The sequence below is a fragment of the Bos indicus x Bos taurus genome, chromosome 19 (genome assembly GCF_003369695.1).
Source record: "Bos indicus x Bos taurus breed Angus x Brahman F1 hybrid chromosome 19, Bos_hybrid_MaternalHap_v2.0, whole genome shotgun sequence".
Lineage (NCBI taxonomy): Eukaryota > Metazoa > Chordata > Mammalia > Artiodactyla > Bovidae > Bos > Bos indicus x Bos taurus.
Window position 1 is genome coordinate 45892058 of NC_040094.1, and position 25781 is coordinate 45917838.

General features: G+C 47.0%; 1 protein-coding gene across 1 annotated transcript in view; it reads left to right on the forward strand.

The window, feature by feature from the left end:
• The first annotated feature begins 9582 nt into the window (after positions 1 to 9582).
• Positions 9583 to 25781, forward strand: part of FMNL1 (formin like 1) — a 43804-nt gene continuing 27605 nt past the window's right edge. Inside the window, exon 1 of the mRNA XM_027517771.1 lies at positions 9583 to 10056. The gene's annotated coding sequence lies outside the window, so the exon portion shown is untranslated. The remainder of the gene's footprint in view (positions 10057 to 25781) is intronic.

A 25781-nucleotide genomic window follows, 5' to 3' on the forward strand; every position in this document is an offset into this window, starting at 1 on the left:
TTGGTGCCACCCCTGGAATTTCTGATTTCGTTCCTCTGGGGTGCAGCCCAGCCATTTGTTACCATTTAGTCCCTAAGTCATGTCCGACTCTTTGTAACCCCATGGACTGTAGCCCACCAGTCTCCTCTGTCCATGGGATTTCCCAAGCAAGAATACTGGAATGGGTTGCCATTTCCTTTTCCAGGGGTGCTTCCTGACCCAGGGATTGAATCTGAGTCTCCTACATTGGCAGGCAGATTCTTTACCACTGAGCCACAGGCATTGGAAAGTTTTTAAAAATTAATTAATTTTTTTATTTTGGCCATGATGTGTGGCATGCAGGATATTAGTTCCCCAATCAGCGATGGAAGCTGTGTCCCTTGCAGTGGAAGCACAGCATCTTAGCCACTGGACCACCAGGGAACTCCTAGGCACTGGAGCTTTTAAGGCTTTCAAGGGGGTTGCATAGGTTCAGCAAGAGAGCTGAGAACCAGAGTTCTAAGAACTCTGAATATCCTCTCTGCCCAGCTCATCTTGGTTAGGCATGTGGGTGCTTGTCACCTGCCCACATGCCTAGGAGGACTCCAAGATAGCATGACCTCTAATCTGCAGACGCCAAACAGTGAATCAGGGTGTTCGGGGCAGCCTTGAGGGGCAGACCTGGGGATGGGCAGAAGAAGGAATGTCCACTGATCAGCCGAGGTGGGTGGGGTCAAACTGTTCCAGAGACTTGCAGCCTCCATCATGGGATGTGCCAGGGCTCATGAGGAAAGGCAGAAAGTGAGACCAGAAAGTATGCTGAGGGGCCTCCAGCCATCAGATTCTGAAAATTCTACCTGGCAAAGAACCATTGCCTCACATTCACAGCAACACAACCCCCTGCGGTTTGTGTGTGATGATGCTTCTGCCCATCTGGGCCAGGGTGGGGTGGGAGCTCCGGGCTGGGGGTTACATAGACCTCCTGCTACTGATATCTGTCTGTGAGCAGGTGTTGTGTATGAGTCTGCAGGGAGTTTCAGGATCAAATGCTCTCCTTGCTTCCTTTTTTAGTGCCTTATTGATTATCTCCTGCCCTCTTTTTTTCTGGCTTTCCTGGAGCAGAGGGAGGGGGAGGAGGCCATGTGGAGGCTGGGTAGGGAGGTTTATTTGGGCCAGGTGGGCTTCTCCTGTGCAGAGATGAAGAGTCTGTGCTTCTTGTACTCTCCACTGCTCCTCCCCACCCACGGCAGAAGAGGAGAGGCACCTTCCCCATCACCTGTCTGCACACATGCCTCCTCCTCTGTTGATGAAGAGATGTCCTGTCTCACTAGAAGCACCATTTGTTGATCCAACAGATGTTTGCTGGGTGCCTTCGTCTTCTAGGGCCGCCATAACAAAGTACCATGAACTGGGTGGCTAGACTGTAATGTCTTATAGCTCTGGAGGCTAGTGGTGGTCTGCAATCAAGGTATGGGCAGGCCAGGCTCCCTCTGAAATCTGTAGGATTAGAAACCTTTCTTGACTCTTCTTAGGTTCTGGCGGTCCATAGAGTCTTAAAGAGTTGGAAACTTAGCTCTCATGGCTTGTAGGTACGTCTGTCCAATTCTCCATCTTCCCTCTGTGTGCCTGTCTCAGTGTCCAAGTGCACCCTTTTATAAGTCTTGTTGATGAGAACCCACTCTGATAACCTCATTTTAGTTTGATTACCTTTGTAAAGACCCTATTTCCGGACTTCCCTGGTGGCTCAGTGGTAAAGAATCTGCCTGCCAATGCAGGAAACACTGATTTGATCCCTGATCTGGAAAGATCCCACATGCCACGGAGCAACTAAGCCCGTGCACCACAACTACTGAGCCTGTGCTCCAGATCCCAGGAGACGCAACCACTGAAGCTTGCGCACCTAGAGCCCATGCTCCCCGACAAGAGAAGCCACTGCAGTGAGAAGCCCGTGCACCGCAAGTGGAGAGTGGTGCCTGCTCACTGCAGCTAGAGAAAAGCCCGTGCAGCAGTGAAGACCTACCACAGCCAAGAAAAAAAGCCCTATTTCCAAATAAGGTTACATTTTGAGATATTAGGGGTTAGGACTTCAGCATCTCTCTCTCTCTTGTAAGATTTACTTCCTTTTACTTTATTTTTTAATATTTACTTATTTTGGCTATTGTGGTACATGTGATCTTCATTATGTCATGCAAAATCTTCTTCGGTCTCCAGCATGGCCTTCGTTGCTCCTCAGCATGTGGGATCTTAGCTCCTGACCAGGGATAGAACTCGTGTCCCCTTGCATTGAAAGGCAGATTCTTAACCACTGGACCACCAAGGAAGTCCCTCAGCGTGTCTTTTTTTTGGCGGGACTCAAGTTAGTCCGTAATGGTGGGTTTCTATGCTGTGCTGGGCACCGTGCCAGGCATTGGGCATAGCACAGTGAGCTAGATGGACACAGCCCCTGCCCTCACGGCACTTACCTTCTCATGTGTTCTTTATTTTGACCTATAGCTTTTTTTCCCCTTTAAATATTCATTTACTTTTTGGCTACATCAAGTCTTATTTGCAGCATGTGGAATCTCTGTCACAGTGCGTGGGCTTCTCTGTAGGTGCAGTGTGTGGGTTTCACAGCTCTTGGGCTCTGTGGTTTGTGGCACACAGGGTTAGCTGCCCTGCAGCATGTGAGATCTTAGTTCCCCAACCAGAGATTGAACCCGCATCCCCTGCCCTGGAAGATGGACTGTCAACCACTGGACCACGAGGGATGTCCCAACCTATAGCTTCTTATCTACTACTACCTCTTGTTGATGAACCACAATGGTGTGTTCAGAGCACTCTCATTCATGAGTTTATTTGGGTGATATGATGAGGTTCCCATTTCACAGATGGGGAAACTGAGTTTTGGAGTGACTTGCTCAGGGTGATTAAGCAGTGGTAACCCAAGTAATAACAATATCCAGCATGCACTAGATTCCAACCAGTTTGAGCATCACATGCTACACCACACAGCACTTGCTAGATTCCAACTAGTGTGAGCATCACACACTACATCACACACTTGATCCCCTCGGGCATTTTTCAGGATGAGAAAACTGAAGTTTCCCAATGTCATGGGCTGGTAAGAGGTTGCACTAGGACTTGAACCCAGATGATCCATTTCCAGCATCCATGCCCTCAGCCACCACCACATGGCTTACTACAGGAAGACACAGCCTTATGCCTTTTTCTCTACCCTCTGCTATCAGGTCAAACCTGATAACTCAATGTGCCCTCCACACCTAGCAGAGGGCAAATCACCTCTTTGCTCTTCTTTTTATTTTTATTTTTTTGGCTGTGCTGGGTCTTCATTGCTGCATGGGCTTTTCTCTAGTTGCAGAGACTGGGGACTGCTCTCTAGTTGAGGTGTGCGGGCTTCTCATTGTGGTGGCTTCTCTTGCTGCAGAGCACCGGTTGTAGGGCAGAAGGCCTTCAGTAGTTGGGGCACGTGGGCTCAGTACTTGTGGCTCCCAGGCTCTGGAGCACAGACTGATTGTGGTGCATGGGCTTAGTTGCTTCAAGGCATGTGGGATCTTCCTGGACCAGGGATCTAACCTGTCTGTCCTGCACTGGCAGTCTGACTCTTCACCACTAAACCACCAGGGAAGCCCTGCTCTTTTTTTTCGCCAGGCCCACAGCATGCGGGATCTAGTTCCCAACTCTGCATTGGGAACGCAGTCTTAGCCACTGGACCACCGGGGAAGTACCTCTTCCCTGGTGGGAATTGAATGCCTCTAAATCTCCTCCCTTTCTTCTTCCTTTCTGTTCCTCTCACTCTGGATACAGTTGCTTTTTTAAATATTCAATTTATTATATCATATTTTAGACATAAAACAAACACCTCATCACCCAGTTAAAGAAATAGCAGTATTGCTGTTATTGTTGAAGCCCCAGCAGCAATCGTTCCCTAATTGCATCCCACACCCTAAAGGGAACCAGGGTCCTAGACTGATGACAGTCATTTCCACACATCTTTAGAAACATGACTTTGCTTTTGACTGGCAGTAAGGGATTTTTGAGCTTGATTCTTGACAAGGAAACATAGCAGGGGGTGGGGATCAAGGTGGCAGTGTAGCTCGAACTGACTCTCTTTTGAAAATACATTCCCATGAAATATTTCAGACACAGAAAGGCATATAGGATGATAGAATGAACTTCCTCCTTAGGAAATAAAACGTTACAAACAGTCCCCAGGGTTTTCCTCCCTGATGGCATCCTCCAAGATGAACCACCCACCTGCTTTTAGGGCTTATCATCTGGAGCTGAATCTTGCAGGGGGATTGGAGGTTTGCAGTCAGGTGGGGGTAGGAAAGGGCATCACTGTCAGAGAGAACAGCAGGGCAAAGGCTTAGAGGAAGGAGCTTGGGGAGGTAGACGAGCAGCCAGCCCCGCCCTCCTGGAGACCTCACTTCCATATTTCCCTGAGTGTGTGTATGTATGTGTGTTTGTTGCTCAGTCGTGTCCAATTCTTTGCTACCCTATGAACTGAAGCCTGCCTCTGTCTATGGAATTCTCCAGACAAGAATACTGGAGTGATATTTCCCTGTAGCACTGCCCTAATTACATGGACTCACAAAGAGATGTTGGGCTTCCCTGGTGGCTTAATGGTAAAGAATCCACCAACCAATGCAAGGAGACACAGGAAACTTGAGTTCAATCCCTGGGTCAGAAGGATCCCCCGGAGGTAGGCATGGCAACCCACTTGAGTATTCTTGCCTGGAGAATCCCATGAACAGAGGAGCCTGGCAGACTACATTCCACGGGTTGCAGAGTTGAACATGACTAAGTACGCATGCACAATGAGGTGTTAGCTTCGTTCTGAGACCCTAAGGGTAGCGACCCTCTTAGTCATCTTTGTCACCCCAGCATCTAACACAGTGGCTGGCGCAAGTGGGGATTTTATTAAATGTATTTATCTAGTCCGTGCCACAGGTCTTTGAGATCTCAATTCCCTGACCAGGGATTGAACCCGGGCTGTAGCAGTTAAAGCCCAAAATCATAACGCTTACCCACCAGGGAACTTCCTATTGAATTTAAATTGGTAAATGGGGGACTTTCCTGGTGGTCCAGTGGCTTAGACTTTATGATCTTAAAGCAGGGGGCTTGAGTCTGATCACAGGTCAGGGACGTAGATTCCACATGCCGGAACTAAAGATACTTCACAGCCATATAAATAAACAGTATTAAAAAATATATATATATAAAACTTAAAAAAAAATTCTTAGAAACAAAGAAAAAAAATTGGCAAATGAGTGAATTAGTAATGGTTAATGGATCGCAGTCTACCTTGGTGAAGGATGCTGGTGGCAAGAGGATAGTCTGAATGAGAGTCCTCGAGAACGGTCATTTTTTTCCCCCATCAAGTACAGCCTGGCTTCCCCCATCTTCATCCATGCCGCCAAGCAGACACCTTGCTGGCAGGCGTGTCAGTGGGCATGGGGTGGGGTGCACTTCTGCTGTGCAGACAGTTGTGTGATAATGTGATGGATGCCCAGACAGGCTTCTCCCAGCTCCAGCCACCGCCAGTGTCACTCACAACTCCTCAAAAACGGTTCACTGTGGAGGTGAGTGAATAATCAGCCTTCCACCAGAGTAGGTAGGACATATTTCTCTTCCTTAAAAACCACGCTGATGAAATTCTGTGAAACCACCCGCTGAAACTCTGCTGATGGCGGCAGAGGCAGCCCCTTGTTTGCACTCCTAGAAGCCCCTCTCAGGACTGGGCACGCTTCGGTGGGTTTGGAGTGGTGAGAAGTACTGTTCTCAGAGGCTGCACCCCACACAGAGCCTCACAAACAGATAAAACACATCTGCAATTAGTGGCGTCTCTTCACAGACAAAGAATTCATGTGCTGAAGGCTGTTTGTTTATTCTCTTGCACTCGTCAGCTATATCCCACAATCCTGTTATCAAACCTTGCCTTAGAAAGCCCCCTTTTTCTGTTCCATGGAGAGAACACATGATCTAAAAGAAAAAAAAAAAAAAAGAATCGAGCAATCCTGTAGACACATCTTAAAAGGTTTTGGATAAACAGCAGGTTATTAAACGACGTTGGCAGTATGACTTGTAGAAATTTAGGCCACCAGATTCTCAATTTGTAGAGTTCCAATTGATGAAGTCATTTTGTTCCTTCTCTGTACCCGGTAATTCAGTAATTCTGTAATTCAGCTCAGATCTGAGAGTGCTGAGTGAGGCTGGGGCCTCTGTTATTTCTGTTCCTTCCCAGCCTCCCCTGATTGGCAGGGGGTGGGCTGGGGTAGGGGGTGGGAAAGCAGTGTGTCTGGTGTGCCCTGGTCTTGGGATTTGGTGTGGGGAAACCTGACATTCAACTCTGGCTCCAGCGCTTTTCCTGGTCAAGAGATCTTTCATTCACTAAACATTTGCTGAGTGCCAGGCACTAGATTGGCACCAGAAAGACAAAGACAAATAAGACCAAATTTCTCCTCTTCTCATTTTTCTTTTTGTGTTTTAATGCTGAGGAGTACTTTTAGATATGCCAGGCAATCAGAAAAGTATAAAGTTACAGAATAATAAAATGAACACCCCTGATAGGAATCATGTAGCTTCAGAGACTTCCTTGGTGATCCAGTGGCTAAGACTCCGTGCTCCCAATGCAGGGGGCCCAGGTTCGATCCTTGGTTAGGGAACCAGATCCCACATGACATGCCTAGGAAGTTCAAATGCCTCAACTAAAGATCCCGCATGCACCTTGCAAGGAAGATGGAACATCCTGCATGCTGCAACTAAGACCCGGCACAGCCAGATAAATAAATAAATATTGAAGTTCCTTATGTATACCTGAGGCCCGTCTCTCCCCCTACAATGGAACTTCTCTTCTGCATTTTGGGTTTATCACCCCTTGCATGTCTGTTATTTGTGTGACCTGGGTGCATGCGTGTGTGTGTGTGCTAAGTTGCTTCAGTTGTGTCCGACTCTTTACAACCCTATGGACTATAGCCCACCAGGCTCCTCTGTCCCTGGGATGCTCCAGGCAAGAATATTGGAGTGGGTTGCCATTCCCTCCCCCAGGAATCCTCCCAACCCAGGGATCCAACCCGAATCTTTTCTGTCTCCTGCATTGGCAGGTGGGTTCTTTACCACCAGCGCCACCTGAGAAGCCCCATGTGACCTGGGTATGTATGCTTAAACAAACTGCAGTCTTAGGTACTTTTACAATTTCTATGAATCATACAACCCAGATCTTTTCATAATATGGACTTCGTGCAAAAAAAAAATGTATTCAGATTTATTGATGTGATGCAAGTAGCTCAATTCATTTGTCTTTTTTATCTTTGTATATACTTTTTATTGGGGCTTCCCTGGTGGCTCAGTGGAAAGAATCTGCCTGCCAATGCAGGAGACTTGGGTTTGATCCCTGAGTCGGGAAGATCCCCTGGAGAAGGAAATGGCAGCCCACTCCAGTATTCCTGCCTGGGAAATCCCATGGACAGGGGAGCCTGGTCGGCTACAGTTGATGGGGTCACAAAAGAGTCAGACGCAACTTATCAACTAAAACAACAACAACACTTTTTATTGAAGTATAACATTTATACAAACAGGTGCACAAATCATAAGTGTACAGCTTAATGAATTCTCACAAGGTCAACACACCTGTGCAACTATACCCAATAAAGAAACAGAACAGAACCAGCCCCCTAGAACTCCTTGAGCCTCACTTCTAATCACCAAGGGCACATCTCTGACCTCTACCGTAGACGAGTCAGCTGTTTTAGGATGTCCTGTGAAAATAAACATGCTGTATGTACCTCTTTTGTGGTCAGTTTCTTTCCATCAACATTATGTCTGTGAGATTTGTCTATGTTGCTATGAGGAGCAGGTGTTAATTCTTTTTCACTCCTGTATAGTATTCCACACTGCACAAATATCCTAAAATGCATGAATTCAGGAATTCATTCTGATGCTGCTGGACATTTGGGTTGTTTCCTGTTTTGGGTGGATTATGATGAGGGTTTCTCTGGAGATTATTTTACAAATCTTTTAGTGCCCATGCACACACATTCCTCTGTATGTATCTCAGATCGGAATTGCTGAGTCATGTTGCATGCATATAATTAGCATAATTGCTAAATGGTTTTCCACCCCTAGCAAGTGAGTATGAGTCCCTTTGCTCCACATCCTTGGCCAGCGCTTGATGTCTGCTCTTTTAATTTTAGCCCTTCTGGTGGGGCTGGCCTTCCTTTTTTTAAGCTAAATTTACTGTGCTAAACATTTTCTATGCATCTTATTTTAACATCATGTCAATCTTATAAGGAGTATGCTGCCATTAACCCTGTTTTGCAGGTGAGAAAACTAAACTTGAAGAAATTAAGGAGGGACTTCCCTTGTGGCTCTGTTGGTAAAGAATCCATCTGCAGTGTGGGAGACCTGGGTTCGATTCCTGGGTTGGGAAGATCCCCTGGAGAAGGGAAAGGCTACCCACTCCAGTATTCTGGCCTGGAGAATTCCAGACTGTATAGTCCATGGGGTCGAAAAGAGTCAGACATGACTGAGTGACTTTCACTCTTTCACTTTCACTTTCACTTTCTTTGGTGGTCCAGTGGCTAAGACTCTGTGCTCCTAATGCTGGGGTGCCAGGTTCGATCCCTGGTCAGGGAACTAGATCCCACATACTGCAGCTAAGAGTTCACATACCTCAACTAAAGATCCTGCATACCATGACTAAGACCCGGCTCAGTCAAATAAATAAACAGGTAAATAAGTAAATGAAGGAACTTCCTCAAGGCCACATAGTGAGGACTAGAGCACGGCCCTCAGGTTTCACTGTCTTCAGTCAAGGGGGTCATGAAGACAACTACAGTAACTGAGACATCTTGTGAGGTGCAAGGGTGACCCCAAAGCTGATCACCGAGAGTGTCAGGAAGAATAAGAGGACCACTGGATTTGAGGTGGATCCCTGGACAAGCCAACTTACAGTAATAGTGCTGGTCTCAAGTGGTCCTAGTTAGGATTCTTTTCCTAGTGAGGATTTAAAGTGCTGGCATTAGACAAGGCTCCTTGTACTTCGCACAGAGCTGGTGCTCAGTGAAGGGCTGTTGAAGGCCTTAGTGAACACATAGGATTCAGAGAACTTTTTTTTAAGAGCTCAAATTTATTTATTTAAAATTTTATTTATTATTTTTAATTGGAGGACAATTGCTTTACAATGTGGTGTTAGCTTCTGCTGTACAACAACCCGAATCAGCTATAAGTGTGTGTGTATTCCCCTCCTTTCCTCCCATCCCCCCAGGAGACAGAGAACTTCACGAAATTAAGTGGTCCTTCCCGCAGCCAGAGGGATGGACCAAACGGCCTCTCTAAACCCCTTTCACCCCGAGTCTGGGAGGGCCAGGGAAGAGCTGGAGTAAAGGGCCAGCTTCACCTCCCAGGCAGGGAAAGACGCCCCCACCCTCACCCCAACCTCCTCCACGCAGAAGGGCTGTGAGAGCAACTCCTTTCCACACAGGAAAAAATAAACTCATTGGCATCTCCCCACCCCCTCAGCACCCGGTCACCCCCTCTCCATCCCCACCCTGATCCCTGGACCCAGCCGAAGGAGCTGGAGTCTAGGAAAAACAACTCCTGGAGAAAGGCCCAGGGCAGCTGGGGGTGGGCTGAGGGGTGCGCGCGTCAGTTTTGAAAGCCCTGGGGCCGCTCTAAGCGGAGGGGAGTGAAAGGGGGAGGGGAGGAGGAGTGGGAGATGGAACAGAGAAAAAGGGAGGATTAATTCGCTACTCGGATACCAGGGCCAAGGACTGAAGCGTCTTCCTGCTTATCCCCTCCCCTCCTCCATCAGGCGTCATCCAAGGGAGTTGCCTTGGGACATCCAAGGTGGGGGAGGGGGTGCGGGGACGCTGAGGGCCCGGGAGTGGGAAGCGCAAGGGTGTTTGAGGAGCAAGGATGTGCGAGGCTGCTTACAGACCCCAGTGGGCTGCGTTCTGGAAGACACCCCATGGCTGACCCTCTCCAGGTCCCGCCTGAGCCCCTGCAAGGGTTCTGCCAGCGCCGGCTCAACAGCGGCACCTGCTGTCCGGGGCCCTCCCTGCGGGGCGGAGCTCCCCCTCCGCCCTGGGAGCCCAGCGGGTGAGTCACTCCTGGCTGGATTGGCGACCGAGCGCCCCAGCTGTCGGGTCAGAAAATGTCGGGGCCCGAGGCGTGTCCCCCAGCGGCGGGCCTCGTCTCTTCGGGTCGCCGTCCCCGCCCCAGTGCGGCCCTGCACACACAGGACGCCGGCCGAGGGTCCTCTGTGGGCCGGCCCTGGGCCAGCCCAAGTCCAGCGCAGGGGGAAAAAGAAGGATCATAACTTCAAGGCTCTGGTTTGGGTAGAGTTCTTTTGTTTTCTAAAACTTTTTATTTGGAAAAAGTTATAAGCTTACAGAAGAGTTCCAATAAGATGCAGAGATCCTCCATATACCCCTTATACAGATTCACCAGATGTTAAAATTTTGTCCCATTTGCTCTCTTATTCTTTGTCAAATATATGTTTAATATTTATTTACTTATTTATTCCTTGAATGGAGAGTAGCAACCCTCCTACCCCATTTACCTGTACACACTTTAGTGGGTATTTCCTAAGAACAAGGACATTCTCTTGCATAAACACTCTTTTCAACTTTGGGAAATTTCAAATTGATAACAATACTTTCATCTAATTTACTGTCCATATTTCAGTTTTTCCAGTTGATTCCATAGGGTCTTTTCGAGCATTTTCCCCCCCTCTAGTGTACAATTGAAACCAAGATCACAGATTGCATTTAATTGTCATGTTTCTTAGGCTTCTTTAATCTGGAACAATTCCTTATCTTTTTTTTTTTTTTTTTTAATCTTTCATGACATTTTTTCAGAGTAGACTCCACTCCCTTTTTTCTTTTAATTGAGTGTCCTCATTTGGGGTTTGTCTAGTGTTTTCTTATGAATAGATTCAGGCTACACAACTTGGGAAGGAATACCGCATAAGCAATATTTTATGTTCTTGAGGTGGGATTCTCCACTTTAAGGAGTTCATGGAACACCTGAAGCTCCAAGGATTAACCCATGGATTATCTGTAAAAGGGCTTCCTTGGTGGCTCAGTGGTAAAAGAATCTGCCTACCAATGCAGGCAACACAGGAGATGCGGGTTCGATCCCTGGGTTGGGAAGATCACTTGGAAAAGGAAATGGCAACTCACTCCAGTGTTCTTGCCTAGGAAATCCCATGGACAGAGAAGCCTGGCGGGCTACAGTCCATGGGGTCACAAGCAGCTGGACACAACTTATGGACAACACCATATCTGTAAAAAGTTGAAGCAGATTTTCAACACAAGTTAAGAATGGGACCAGTAGGTTTCCCTGGGGGCTCGGTGGTAAAGAATCTGCCTAATGCAGAAGACATGGGTTCAATCCTTGGTCCAGGAGGATCCCACATGCAGAGGAGCAACTAAGCCCATTCACCGCAATTACTGAGCCTGTGCTCTAGAGGCCACGAACTGCAGGAAGAGAAGCCACCGCAATGAGAATCCTAAGCCCCACAACGAAGAGTAGCCCCTCCTTTCCTCGACTAACACAACCAAAAATAAAGAAATAAAATTATTTTTTAGAAAAGAATGGCATCACTAATTATGCGTCTGTTTTCTGTCTGCTGATGGCTGGCTTAGATTTTGACTCTCTGTTCTCCCTTTCTGTCCCTCCTGCTGCCAAACTTGCCCTTGAAGTTCTGTGATCTGTTGAAAGCATTATTCTATTTGAAGGTCATCAGGGACACCCTGATTGCCCAACTCAGTCGTCTTCATAGTCCTTACCCTTTTGACCTCCTCCCAGGCCCTCCTTTGTGAAACCTCCCAGGCTCTGCTTTCTCAGTCTCCGCCCATCCTCCTCATCCACAAATAATGAAGTGCTGGTTGGCCCTGCTGGCTGCTCTGGGAGTCAGCCTTGCACCTGTGGTTCATCCGGGGAAATCCAAAGGGCTTGGTCTTTGTCTAGCCTCACCACACCCCAGTGGAGACAGCTTCCCAGTTCTCACCCGGAGATGAGTCTCCCCTGGGGGAAGCCACGCCTCCTTGTGTGTGGCTTCTACAGCCCCTTTCTTCTTCAGCAATGTAGGAAGGCAGGAATGGCCCAGGGCCCACACCCTTGTATGGACCAGCCTCGTGGATGCCCCTCAGATTCCAGGAATCCCAAACGGAACTCTTCTCTCCCAATCTGTAACTCTTCCCTCATCTTTGTCCTTGTTGTGATTCATTATCTCCCCATCACCTGCTCCCCAAACATGAACTTTTTTTCACCCTTACATCAAAGCCGCATCTTCTGTCTCTCCTCCTCTCTGCTTCTCTCTCCTGGTCTGTTCTGCTTTGTTTGTTTATTTATTTATGTAATTTTGGTTGTTCTGGGTCTTTGTTGCTTCAAGTGGGCTTTCTCCAGTTGCAGTGAATAGGAGATGCTCTCTGTTGCCGCGTGCAGGCTTCTCATGGCGGTGGCTTCTCTTGTTTGGGAGCACAGGCTCTAGGTGAACGGGCTTCAGTAGTTACAGGCTCAGTAGTTGTGGCAGGCAGGCTTAGATGCCTCGTGGCGTGTGGAATCTTCTCAGACCAGGGATTGAACCCATGTCCCCTGTATTGTCAGGTGAATTCTCATCCACAGTACCACGAGGGAAGCCTTGCTTGTCTGTTTTTAATATTTATTTGGGCTCCCCTGGTGGCTCAGTTGGGAAAGAATCTGCCTGCAATGTGGGAGACCTGGGTTCGATCTCTGGGTTGGGAAGATTCCCCTGGAGAAGGGAAAGGCTACCCATTCCAGTATTCTGGCCTGGAGAATCCCACAGACTATATAGTCCATGGGGTCGCAAAGAGTCGGATTTGGCTGCATTGGGTCTCAGTTGTGGCACGTGAGATCTTCGATGTGATTTCTGTTGTTTTTTGAAATCCCTAACCGGTCTTCAGTTCTTCCTTTTCTTTCTGTTGTGTCCATCTGACCATGTTCCTCTTGCCTCTCCTGCCCCCAGCTCGTGTCATATCCTTAGTATGATGCTCAGTCGTGTCCGACTCTTTGCAACCCCATGGACTGTAGCCTATCAGGCTCCTCCGTCCATGGGATTTTCCAGGCAAGAGTGCCGGAGTGGACCATTTCCTTCTCCAGGGATCTTCCCGACCCAGGAATCGAACCCAGGTCTCCCGCATTGCAGGCAGACGCTTTACCGTCTGAGCCACCAGGGAAGCCTAGTATATCTGAAACAGTGAGGTGTTGTTTGGGGGCTCTGAAGAGCTCCAGTACCACAGTTCTTTATGTCTCAGTGCAGACAAGAATTCAGTGAGAGGCAAAGTGATAGATAAGAGGTGATTCATTGGAATAGGATGCTTATGAGGTTTACAAGCAGGTGGGTGAGGGGGTGCCAAGCCCTGAGAACTTATTGGGCTACAGTTTTATAACCAAAGGAAAAGTGGGGGCCAGGGGAGAAGACCTTCTTTGTCTTTCTTGGGTGGATGTCATGCTTCCATCATCAGCTTCTCCTCCAGGTTGAACAGTGGAATTTTCTTGTCCCTTCTTGGTCTAGTTAAGTCCACAAATTATTGTTTTCTATGTGTGTGGAGAGTATGTCCTAGAGATCATTAACTTACAGAGCTCACTGGGCAGGATGTGGGTCTCAGGCTACCATTGTTTTATTGTTTGGGGGCAGGTCTTGTGCTTCTGTTGCATGGTTTTGTTGCTAAGCGAGCTGGCTTGGTTTTGTGGTTAAGCAAACCTGCTTTCTTGAGTAATCATTAACTTACAGGGGTCTCCTATACTTTTTCTACTTCTAATCCCCTAGTGCGATAACTGGTTAATTGCCTACTTTGGCCCTTTACTCTGTCCCTATCCTGTCCTCTAGGACTTTGAGGATTGGGCCTGTGGATCCTTCCAGACTCCCCTCCTCCCCGCTCTAGTCCACCCCCCCTCATTCCGGTGGCCACTGGGCCTTTGCATATGCACATGAATGGCCACTCACATTCCTTTCTCCACCTTTTCCCACTAATTTGGTCTGGTGTTCAAATGAGACCCTTTTTGTGAGGACTTCCTGACATCCTTAGGCTGTTCTACCTTTATATCTGGGAAGAGGGGTGCATCTCTGGCGCCTCCAGCTCTATGACTCCCCCCAGGGTGAGGAGCCCACTGGGAGACCTGCCTCACCATCTAGACCAGTGCCATCCAGTAGAACTTTCTGCGGTAATAGAAGTATATCCTCTATCTGTGCTGTCCAGTGTGGTGGCCACCAGCCACATGTGGCTGAGCACTTGACTGTGGCTCACTTGATTGATTTGTGGCTCAGTGGGACTGAGGTATTTTATTTACTTTTAAATCATTTAACTCAAAATGAATATAGCGTGGCTATGCACTATGTGTGGCTAGTGGCTACTATATTGGATAGCCTAGGGCTAGACCATGTCTTCAGTTCAGTTCAGTTCAGCCGCTCAGTCGTGTCCGACTCTGCGACCCCATGAATTGCAGCAGGCCTCCCTGTCCATCACCAACTCCTGGAGTTCACTCAGACTCACGTCCATCGAGTCAGTGATGCCATCCAGCCATCTCATCCTCTGTCATCCCCTTCTCCTCCTGCCCCCAATCCTTCGCAGCATCAGAGTCTTTTCCAATGAGTCAACTCTTCTCATGAGGTGGCCAAAGTACTGGAGTTTCAGCTTTAGCATCATTCCTTCCAAAGAACACCCAGGGCTGATCTCCTTCAGAATGGACTGGTTGGATCTCCTTGCAGTCCAAGGGACTCTCAAGTCTTCTCCAACACCACAGTTCAAAAGCATCAATTCTTCAGCGCTCAGCCTTCTTCACAGTCCAACTCTCACATCCATACATGACCAAAGGAAAAACCATAGCTTTACTGGACGGACCTTTGTTGGCAAAGTAATGTCTCTGCTTTTGAATATGCTATTTAGGTTGGTCATAACTTTCCTTCCAAGGAGTAAGCGTCTTTTAATTTCATGGCTGCACTCACCATCTGTAATGATTTTGGAGCCCCAAAAAATAAAGTCTGACACTGTTTCCCCATCTATTTCCCATGAAGTGATGGGACCAGATGCCATGATCTTCATTTTCTGAATGTTGAGCTTTAAGCCAACTTTTTCACTCTCCTCTTTCACTTTCATCAAGAGGCTTTTTTGTTCCTCTTCACTTTCTGCCATAAGGGTGGTGTCATCTGCATATCTGAGGTTATTGATATTTCTCCCGGCAATCTTGATTCCAGCTTGTGCTTCTTCCAGCCCAGCATTTCTCATGATGTACTCTGCACATAAGTTAAATAAGCAGGGTGACAATATACAGCCTTGACGTACTCCTTTTCCTATTTGGAACCAGTCTGTTGTTCCATATCCAGTTCTAACTTGCTTCCTGACCTGCATACAGATTTCTCAAGAGGCAGGTCAGGTGGTCTGGTATTCCCATCTCTTTCAGAATTTTCCACAGTTTATTGTGATCCACACAGTCAAAGGCTTTGGCATAGTCAATAAAGCAGAAATAGATGTTTTTCTGGAACTCTCTTGCTTTTTCCATGATCCAGTGGATGTTGGCAATTTGATCTCTGGTTCCTCTGCCTTTTCTAAAACCAGCTTGTCAGGAAGTTCATGGTTCACATATTGCTGAAGCCTGGCTTGGAGAATTTTGAGCATTACTTTACTAGCATGTGAGGTGAGTGCAATTGTGTGGTAGTTTGAGCATTCTTTGGCATTGCCTTTCTTTGGGATTGGAATGAAAACTGACCTTTTCCAGTCCTGTGGCCACTGCTGAGTTTTCCAAATTTGCTGGCATATTGAGTGCAGCACTTTCACAGCATCATCTTTCAGGATTTGAAATAGCTCAACTGGAATTCCATCACCTCTACTAGCTTTGTTCGTAGTGATGCTTTCTAAGGCCCACTTGACTTCACATTCTAGGATGTCTGGCTCTAGGTCAGTGATCGCACCATCGTGATTATCTGGGTCTTGAAGATCTTTTTTGTACAGTTCTTCTGTGTATTCTTGCCACCTCTTCTTAATATCTTCTGCTTCTGTTAGGTCCATACCATTTCTGTCCTTTATCGAGCCCATCTTTGCATGAAATATTCCCTTGGTATATCTAATTTTCTTGAAGAGATCTCTAGTCTTTCCCATTCTGTTGTTTTCTTCTATTTCTTTGCATTGATCACTGAAGAAGGCTTTCTTATCTCTTCTTGCTATTCTTTGGAACTCTGCATTCAGATGCTTATATCTTTCCTTTTCTCCTTTGCTTTTCGCTTCTCTTCTTTTCACAGCTGTTTTTCACCATGTCTTAGGGACCTGGTATTGCTGGTTCCCTGCTCACAAGGTCCCAAAGCTGCTTCCAGGGCCTACACAGGCCATCCTCAGGTTTATTCTCCTAAGGTTTTATTCTCCTGCACGGCCCTAGGTGCAGAGGTGGGTAAGGCTGCTTGGAAGGGTGTCAGTGTGGGTGTGGAAGGGGCTTGGCTATACAGCCTGGGGCGTGTGTTTGTGTATGTAAGATTGTGACTCCTTTTAGTGCAGGAAAGAGCCAGGGGTGTACTACAGCAGAGCTGTAGTCTGAGAATTTTAGGATTTTTTTCTTTTGGCCATGCTGTGTGGCATGTAGGATCTAAGTTCCCTGACCAAGGATCAAACCCACACCCACTGCATCGACAGTGCAGAGTCTTAACCACCAGACCACCAAGGAAGTTCCCTGAGGATTTATTTTTATACCTGGCTTTCCTGGTTCTCTTTAAGGTACAGTTACAAGGGTAAGAAGATAGAATATATTTATCTGAGTTGGCTTGCCTTATAACAGTTGAATATTTTGTTGTTCAGTCGCTCAGTTGTGTCTGACTCTTTGCGACCCCATGGACTGCAGCACGCCAGGCTTCCCTGTCCTTCACTATCTCCCAGAGTTTGCTCAGACTCATGTCCATTGAGTCAGTGATGCCATCCAACCATCTCATCCTCTGTCACCCCCTTCTGCTTGTCCTGAACCCACAAGTGTCAGGAGTGGGGCTGGGGTTAGTTTTTTCTTTCGTGGCCCCTGAGGCACACAGAACCTCCTCCCATGCCCCCCAGCACCCAGCTGTGAGCTCTTCTGGGTCAGGCTGGGTCTAATTCTTCTCTCTTCCCCGGTTCCTGGCAGGCTGTTGACTCACCAGAGATTGTTATCAAGTAAAGCGATTCAGCTGCTTGCCAAGGCCTTGCCCTGATCTTGACTTTCATCACAGTGGTTGGCTGGCTGGCCGAGAGGAAGACCTCCTTGAAAACAAGCTGTCCCTGGGTTGGGGGACATGGTAGGGAGAGCTGGGCTCCCAGACCTGGGTATCTGCTCTACCACTTTTTTTTTTTAACTTTGAACAAGTCACATAATCTCTCTGAACCCCACTCCCTTCATCTGTAAAAAAAAAGGGATAATAACACCAACCTTAGTGTTACAACGAGGATCAAACTAAACTAAATGAAACTGTTTCACAGACACAGTGCCTGTATTCAACAGGCCTTCCATAAATGTCCCTTAAATCAGCATTCATTCCTACGCTGACTGTGTGCCAGGCACAAGGCTTCGTTCCCCATCATAGGTGAGGTGACCTCTAGCCTTTAGGGTGGGTTTGGGTGCTCCTGGTTGCTCTGCTAGCCTGCCCTCTCCTCTCTGGGCACCTGTATGCTTGTGTTCTCAGTCATATCTGACTCTTTGCGACCCCATGGACTGTAGCCCACCAGGCTCCTGTGTCCATGGGATTTCCCAGGCAAGCATACTGGATGGGGTTGTGATTTCCTACTCTAGGATACCTTCCCAACCCGGGGATTGAAACTGTGTCTCTTGTGTCTCCTGCTTTGGCAGGCAGATTCTTTACCACTGAGCCACCTGGGAAGCCGCTGGGCACCTGTGTGCCCCCCTTCATTTGGCCACTGGTTGGATGGGGGCTCACCCTTCCTAGTTTGTGTGGACTTCAGGGCCCTGCATGAAAGACTGCATTTTTCACTTCCAGATGGGCTAGCAGAGCTGGTTGAGACATACTAATCGACAGGCAGACAGATCTATGATGGTGACGGTTGTGGTTTGTGGCCTGTCCGCTCAGCCAGACACACCGGAGCTTGAGAGGCGAGCAAATGCCACCATGGCAGACCATTTCTGAGATTAAGACACTTGATCTGAGATTAAGATTTATTGTTAACCAAAAAGCACATCCCTGCCCGGCTCAGCTGCCCCTTCAGGGGTGCCATGGAAGTGAAAGGGCCAACTTGGTCTGTATCCTGGCGGCGCCATTTTCTGACTAGGTGACTTGGGCTCCCTTGTGGATAGCAGACTCGGGGGTCTCATTAGGAAAATGGCACCAGAGTAATCCCCAACTCACAGGGTCATTGTTTGTGACATCCTTTGGGTCCTTCCTTCCCAGACTCAGCGCTTACCTTCAAACTCAGCCCTTCACCATTTGCCCCTCTGCCTTTGACCTCATGACTGACTATGGCCAAGTCAAGACACCATCCCGCTGCCGCACAAGCTACTGCTGCCTCTTCATCCTCCTCCTCCTCCTCACTTCCATTTTTAGGGAATTATGTGCTAAGAACTTTATACCTAATACTTTTGATATTCTATTCTAGATATTTTCTAATTTCCTTTGACACTTATTTATTTATTTATTTTTGGCTGCACTGAATCTTTGTTGCTGCGTGAGGGTTTTCTCTGTGGCGTGTGGGGTCTACTCTTTGTCGCGGTGTGCGGGCTTCCCGCGGTGGTGGTTTGTTTCTCTTGATGTAGTTGTGGCGCATGGGCTTAGTTGCCCTCCAGGCACATGGAGTCTTCCCTGACCAGAGACTGAACCCACACAATACAGTGTGTCCCCCGCATTGACAGGTGACTTCTTAACCACTGGACCACGGAGGAAATCCTAGATATTTTCTAATTTCTTTTATGAGTTCTTCAACCCATGAACTATTTAGAAGTGCATTTTGACATTTTCAATTGCATGGAGTGGTCTTTCTACTTATGTTGTCTTTTGATTATTGATTTCCTTTTTTTTTTTTTAAGGTTGCTGTGGTTTGTGGGATCTTAGTTCCCCAACTAGGAATTAGGACCCCTGCAATGGAAGTGGGGAATCCTAACCACTGGATGGCCAGGGAATTCAAAATTGATTCAATTCCCAATTGAATTATATTGTTGTCAGATAATGAAGTCTGAATGGCTTTTTTTGAACTGGTTGAGACTTGCCTTATGGTCTGATATGTGGTCACTTTTGTAAATGTGTGACTGAAAGCAAGTGTGTTCTCCAATAGTCAACTGGAGTATTCAAAATATTCAATTAGATTGAACCAGTCAATTGTATTATTCAAACCTTGTACATCTTTACTGAATTTTTTATCTGCTTAAACTACCAATGCTGTGTGCTGTATTTAGTCACTCAGTCGTGTCCGACTCTTTGAGACCCCATGGACTGTAGCCCACCAGGCTCCTGTGTCCATGGGATTTCCCAGACAAGAATACTGGAGTGGGTTGCCATTGCCTACTCCAAAACTACCTACTAAAGGGAAGTAATTTGAATCTCCCTTTACACTGATGGACTTGTCTATCCCTCTATTTTCTGCTTTATGATTTTCAGTTCAGTTCAGTTCAGTCCCTCAGTCGTGTCTGACTCTTTGCAACCCCATGGACTGCAGCAGGCCAGGCTTCCCTGTCCATCACCAATTCCCAGAGCCTACTCAAACTCATGTCCATTGCGTCAGTGATGCCATCCAACCTTCTCATCCTCTGTCGTCCCCTTCTCCTCTCGCCTTCAATCTTTCCCAGCATCGGGGTCTTTTCCAGTGAGTCAGCTCTTCGCATCAGGTGGCCAAAGAATAGGAGTTTCAGCTTCAGCATATGAAGCTATATTATTATGTGCATACAACTGTAGAATGGTTATATTGTCTTGATAAATTGAGGCAAGCACATGTCCGTCTCTCTCAGCAGGGTGGATTTGTTAAAATCAAGTTTATCCAGGGATGTCACCTTTGCAGCACCCTTGACTTCTTGCAAGGGGCAGATGATCATCTCTGATCCAGTCTCCTACCTTATGAGACCCCAGGTTTTGTCTTGTTCCTTTTTCAATTTGTGCCTTTTGGGGATTTTTCTTTTCTTGCCAGCTCAGCCTCGCACTGAAAATAACATACACACACATGCAGAGTTATCTTTTATCTAGCATTTCTAGTTGTTTTATATGAGGAAGGTTTCTCTGGACATATAATCCACCCTATTGCTGGAAATAAAAGTCTATGTTGGACTTCCCTGGTGGTCCAATGATTAAGAGTCCATCTGCCAATGCAGGGGACATGCGCTTGATCCCTGGTCCAGGAAGATTCTACATGCTGTGGCACAACTGAGCCAGGGCACCACAACTACCGAGCCCTCACACCCTAAAGCCAGTGCTCTGCAACAAGAGAAGCCACTGCACTGAGAAGCCCCCACACCAAGAGTAGCCCCCGATTGCTGCAACTCTAGAAGGCCCACACAGCAACGAAGAGCCAGCACAGACAAAAATTTAAAACAAATAAATTAAAAAATTTAAAAGGTCTATGTTATCCCTTTACTTGAAATTTTAATTAATATTCAAAATAGTTCTATGAAATCCTATCACTGATTTTCAAGACCAGAAAACAGGCTCAGGGATTTCTGACAGTTTCAGATCTTAGCTCTGACATTACCAGTTCTGTGACCTTGAGTAAATCAGTTACTCAGGAGAACACTGAGCTCAGAGAGCACAGAAAAGAAAGAGGTCTGCCTTGCAGGGCTGCTGTTCCGTTTTGAATGGCACATGGAAAGCGCCTGCCCCTGCATCTGCCGTCTCGTGCTGGTGCTCGGAAGACATCGTGACCACTGCAGTCTCCAGGGAAGGGACATGTGCCTGGTGCTTGGCCTCCCCTCCTCACTGCAGGCGCTGACAAAGATAGTTCAGTGGCTGCTGACAGCTGCCTTTGTTGCTGTTGAGTTGCTTGCTCAGTCGCGTCTGACTCTTCGCAACCCCATGGACTGTAGCCCCCCAGGCTCCTCCATCCATTGGATTTCCCAGGCAAGAATATTGGAGTGGGTTGTCACTTCCTCCTCCAGAGGATCTTCCTGACCCAGGGACTGAACCCGAGTCTTCTGCATTGGCAGGCAGATTCTCTACCACTGAGCCACAGTTGTTGCCTGGTGGATCCTAAAAGACATAGATCCCTGATCCCACCTCTCCCGAGATTCTGAATCTGAGTGACAGCCAGTTTTGAACACAACAAGAGGGATGGAGCAGCCCATCCTTAGTTAGATAACGAGCAACTTGCTTTTATTTACTTTAACTTTGTGAAGATGTAATAAATGCATATGGTTTAAAAATCAAAACAGTATAGGAAGAAATATATTGTGGTGGCTCAGTGGTGAAGAATCTGCCTGCTAATGCAGGAGACACGGGTTAAACTCCCTGGTCTGGGAAGATCCTACATACTGCGGAGCAACCAAGCCCATGAGCCATAATTGTTGAACCTGTGCTCTGGAGCCCGTGTTCTCCAACAAGAGAAGCCACCACAATGAGAAGACCACACATCCCAAGGAAGAATAGGCCCCACTCGCCAGAACTAGAGAAAAGCCAACACAGCAATGAAGACCCAGTACAGTCAAAAATAAATAAAATAAAAATTAAAAAAAAAGAAATGGATTGAAAAGTCCTGCTCCCACCTCTGCCTTATCCACTCTGTTTCCCCAGAATCTTACAGGTCACCACTTTTATTATGTTCCCTATGTAAATTCAAGCAAATGTAAACATTTATTCTTCTTCTCACCTCCCTTTCTTATACAAAAGTTAGCATACTATATATACTGTTCTGCACCATATTTTTGCTTCAAAATATATCCTGGAGATCTTTCCATATCAGTACCTGGCATTCTCTTTTTTTTTTTTTTATAGTGGCATAGTTTCCTGTCATGGGGATATACCTTTATACGTTTATTTAACCCTTCATCGTTCAGTAGAGTAGCTACATGTGGCTATTTACACTGAACTTAATTGCAGTGAAGTGAAATTTGATATTCATTTCTGGGAATTCCCTGGTGGTCCAGTGGTTAGGACTCCAAACAACTTTCACAGTGGAGAGTACAAGTTCAATCCCCGGCCCCTGGTTTTTGAACCAAGATCCTACAAGCTGTCGGTATTGTGGGAGGGAGGGGGGAAGAGAGAACAGTGAAATTTCTTTTCTTTTTAAAAATTTAAATTTAATTTACTTGTTTTTGCAATTTATTTTCTCAGTTGCACGTCTCAAATACTTAGTGGTGACATGTAGTTAGTAGCTACTGTATTGGACAGCACAGGGACATTTCCACCATCACAGAAAGTTGTACTGGATTGCTGGTTTAACTGATCCTCAATTGGTGAACATCTGGCTTATTTCCTTTAGGCATCCTTTAGGATGATGAGGCCCATCCCTGGGATATAAGAGAGCTGAGTGAGAGCTGCCTAGGAAATGCTTCAATATCAGATCTTAAAATCTGGGAGGTGCTTGCAAGAGGAAAGCTTTTGCTTTTTGGCCAAGTTGCCTGGCTTTTGGGATCTTAGTTCACCAACCAGGGATTGAACCCATGCCCCCCTGCAATGGAAGCACAGACTCTTAACTCTTCCCACTGCCAGGGAATTCTCAAAAGGACGGCTTTTGGGTTTGAGGCAGAGGCTTGACCAGGGCCTGGAAACAAGAGTGACCCTTAAGGACAGGGTTCATGCTTAACCCTAACCCTCTACTTCCCTCTCTGCTGCTGCTGCTGCTAAGTCGCTTCAGTTGTGTCTGACTCTGTGCGACCCCATAGACGGCAGCCCACCAGGCTCCCCCTTCCCTGGGATTCTCCAGGCAAGAACACTGGAGTGGGTTTTCATTTCCTTCTCCAATGCATGAAAGAGAGAAGTGAAAGTGAAGTCACTCAGTCGTGTCCGACTCTTAGCGACCCCGTGGACTGCAGCCCACCAGGCTCCTCCATCCATGGGATTTTCCAGGCAAGAGTACTGGAGTGGGGTGCCATTGCCTTCTCCGACTCCCCTCTAGGTCTACCAAAATGCAGTCTTATTTTCTTTCATTTAATATTTAAGTCCTGTGATGGGGAGACCGGGCCAGAAGAGACAGTCTCTGCCTTGAAGAAAGAGAAAGATCATCACCTGCCTTGTCACAAAGACTTTCAAAGAGGCTTCATCAAAAACCAAAAGGCTGGGACTTCCCTGGTGGTCCATGGCTAAGAGTCCATGGTCCCAGTGTATGGGGCCCAGGTTTGATCCCTGGTCAGGGAATTAGAACCCACATGTTGCTGCTAAGTGTTCTCTTGCCATGACTAACGGTCCCATGTGCTGCAACTAAGACCTGGTGCAGTCAAATAAACAAATATTTAAAAAACCCACAAAACTAATCCCAAAGGCCTGAAAATATCGTGTTAGTTAGGATGGTTGAAATAGGTGATCTCACTCCTTGCTGGAGGTTGCAAATTGGTGCAGACTTTTTGAAAGGCAATTTCAAATCTATCCAAATTTCAGTGAAAATCTATCTGACATTTAAAAGCATATAACCTCTGACCCTGCAATGTCATATTTATAAATGTGTCTTACAGATACACACCTAAGTGCAAATAATTATATGTACCAAAGATGTTTGCCTATAGGCACCATTGTTTACAGTAACAAAAGGCTGACACAAGCTAAATACCCATTAGGAAGAGAAGAGTGAAATAAATTGTGACACATTCTATGTGCCGAAAGCCTAGGTAGCTTTCATAGAGGCAGAAATAAATAATAATTAAATAATTATTTTTATAATATTAATTAATTGAAATAATTATTATTTAAAAATAATTTTATTTTTTCATTTTTGGCTGTGGTAGGTCTTTGTTGCTGCAGGCACATTTTCTCTAGTTGCTACGAGTTGGGGCTACTATCTTATTGCAGAACATGGGCGGGATCGAGGGTATGCAGGAGTCAGTAGTTGCTGCACATGGATTCAGCAGTTGGGGCTCCCAGGCTCTAGAGGGCAGGCTCTGCAGTTGTGGTGCGCTTGGACTTAGTTGCATGTGGGATCCTTTTGGACCAGGGATCGAACCCGTGTCTGCTGTGTTGGGAGGCACATTCTTTACCACTGAATCACCAGGGAAGTCCCAGAGGCAGAAATGTTATTAAGTGAAAATAACAAGGTGTCAGACAGTGTGGAATGTGTGCTATCACACACACACACACACACACACACACATGCATTGCTTGTAAGTATCCAAAGTATCTCTGGAAAGATACATTAAACCTGCTTTTCTTTTAAACTGTGCACATGTATCACCTTAGAAAAAATGAGGCACCAACTGAGTAATGGTGAGCAGGGATGGGGAGGGAGGAGATTCCTGGGGAAACCTGCTCAGTCACCTGAGCTCCAAGTGTGCCCAAAGGCTACACAATCATTCCATCGGAGGTGACAAGGCGACAACAATTTAGAAATGTCATCCATGCTGTGATTCCATCTCCATCACCACTGGAGGCCTCACCCTGTCTTGGCTGTCATACCTCCTGTGCCCAGCAGGGGGAAGCACAGACCCACCAAAGCATTGGTCCTAAACTTCAAGCATCCTTTCTAGGATTTCCTCCTCTGTGGACCACATAGGAAAGATACTTCCTGCCAAGCAAACCAAATGTATTAGGTAACAATTGATTTAAATTCTTTTTTTTTTTTTTGGCACCTTACAGTTCTGATCAGCATGAGAGAGAGATAACGTAGGTTTGTTGGGCTGATCATTTTCCACACCAGAGGTCCTGCTTAGCCCAGGCTTATTTCCATTAGGCCTTGGGTGGGCAGTGGTTGGCAATGACCTGACCACTCCTAGGGATTGAGAGCACAGGCTGGCAACTATTACATTAGAGGCTCCCCACCCTGATGGGATTTCCAGCTACGGGAAACAGCTCCCACAAGCCACTCTCCCAGATGTGTTGACAGTGTGTTCCTTCCTTGCTAGGCTGTGAGCAGCCTGAGGACAGAGACTCTTCTCATCAGCCTCAGAACCTTCAGGAGTGAGCACAGTCCCGAGCACAGAGCTAGTGCTAAGTAAAGGCTTGTTAAATGGAAAGAGAGCCACTGAAGACATCGGGGACTATATTCTTTAAATAGAGAGACAGAGTGAAAGAAAGAGAGGAAGGAAGGAAGAAGAAAAGAAAAAGAGAGGTCCTAGGTAATCTCAAGGGCAAGGACCCAAGGGCAAGACTGTGGTTTGCTCTGGCTGGAGCGGAGGGCAGTGGGCACACAGTGTCACCTTCTTAACACGCCCAAGGAGCATCTTGTTTTGTCTGACCTTATGGGTCCCTGGCTGGGACATGAAATAAGTGATCACATCTCTCACCCACCAGAGGTGCTTGTGACCTTGGCAGAAGAGAGGTTTAAATCGAGTCAGCCTGGGGGAAGGGGCTGGTTCATTCCAGGGCCTTCCTTCAGATTAGATAAATTTTCCAGCTCCTGCTTAAACTTCAGTGGTTCTGAATCTGAGAAGGAGGGCAGAAGGAAGAGGAAGCTATAGGGGAGGGGACATATATGGCTCCTGCCTGGCCTAGAGAAAAGCCAGGGTTCATTAGTGGGTCCTCGGTCCTCAATGCCTTGACAGTGCAAGGAAGGACCAACTGAGGATCCCCACAAATTAGATGGGGAGAAGGAGGAACCCCTGAAAGAGAAAAGCCTCACATTCAGGCTGGAGATTGTGCCCAGACCTGGGGTTCTACCCTCCACCTCCAAACACTCTTATCCTCTGGTCCATCCTGAATGAGAGGGTCGGTAGGAGGCCAGGCCAAGGCACTGGAGATTTTGCAGGTGGACAGAAAGGAGGCCTGTTTCTGCTCTTTA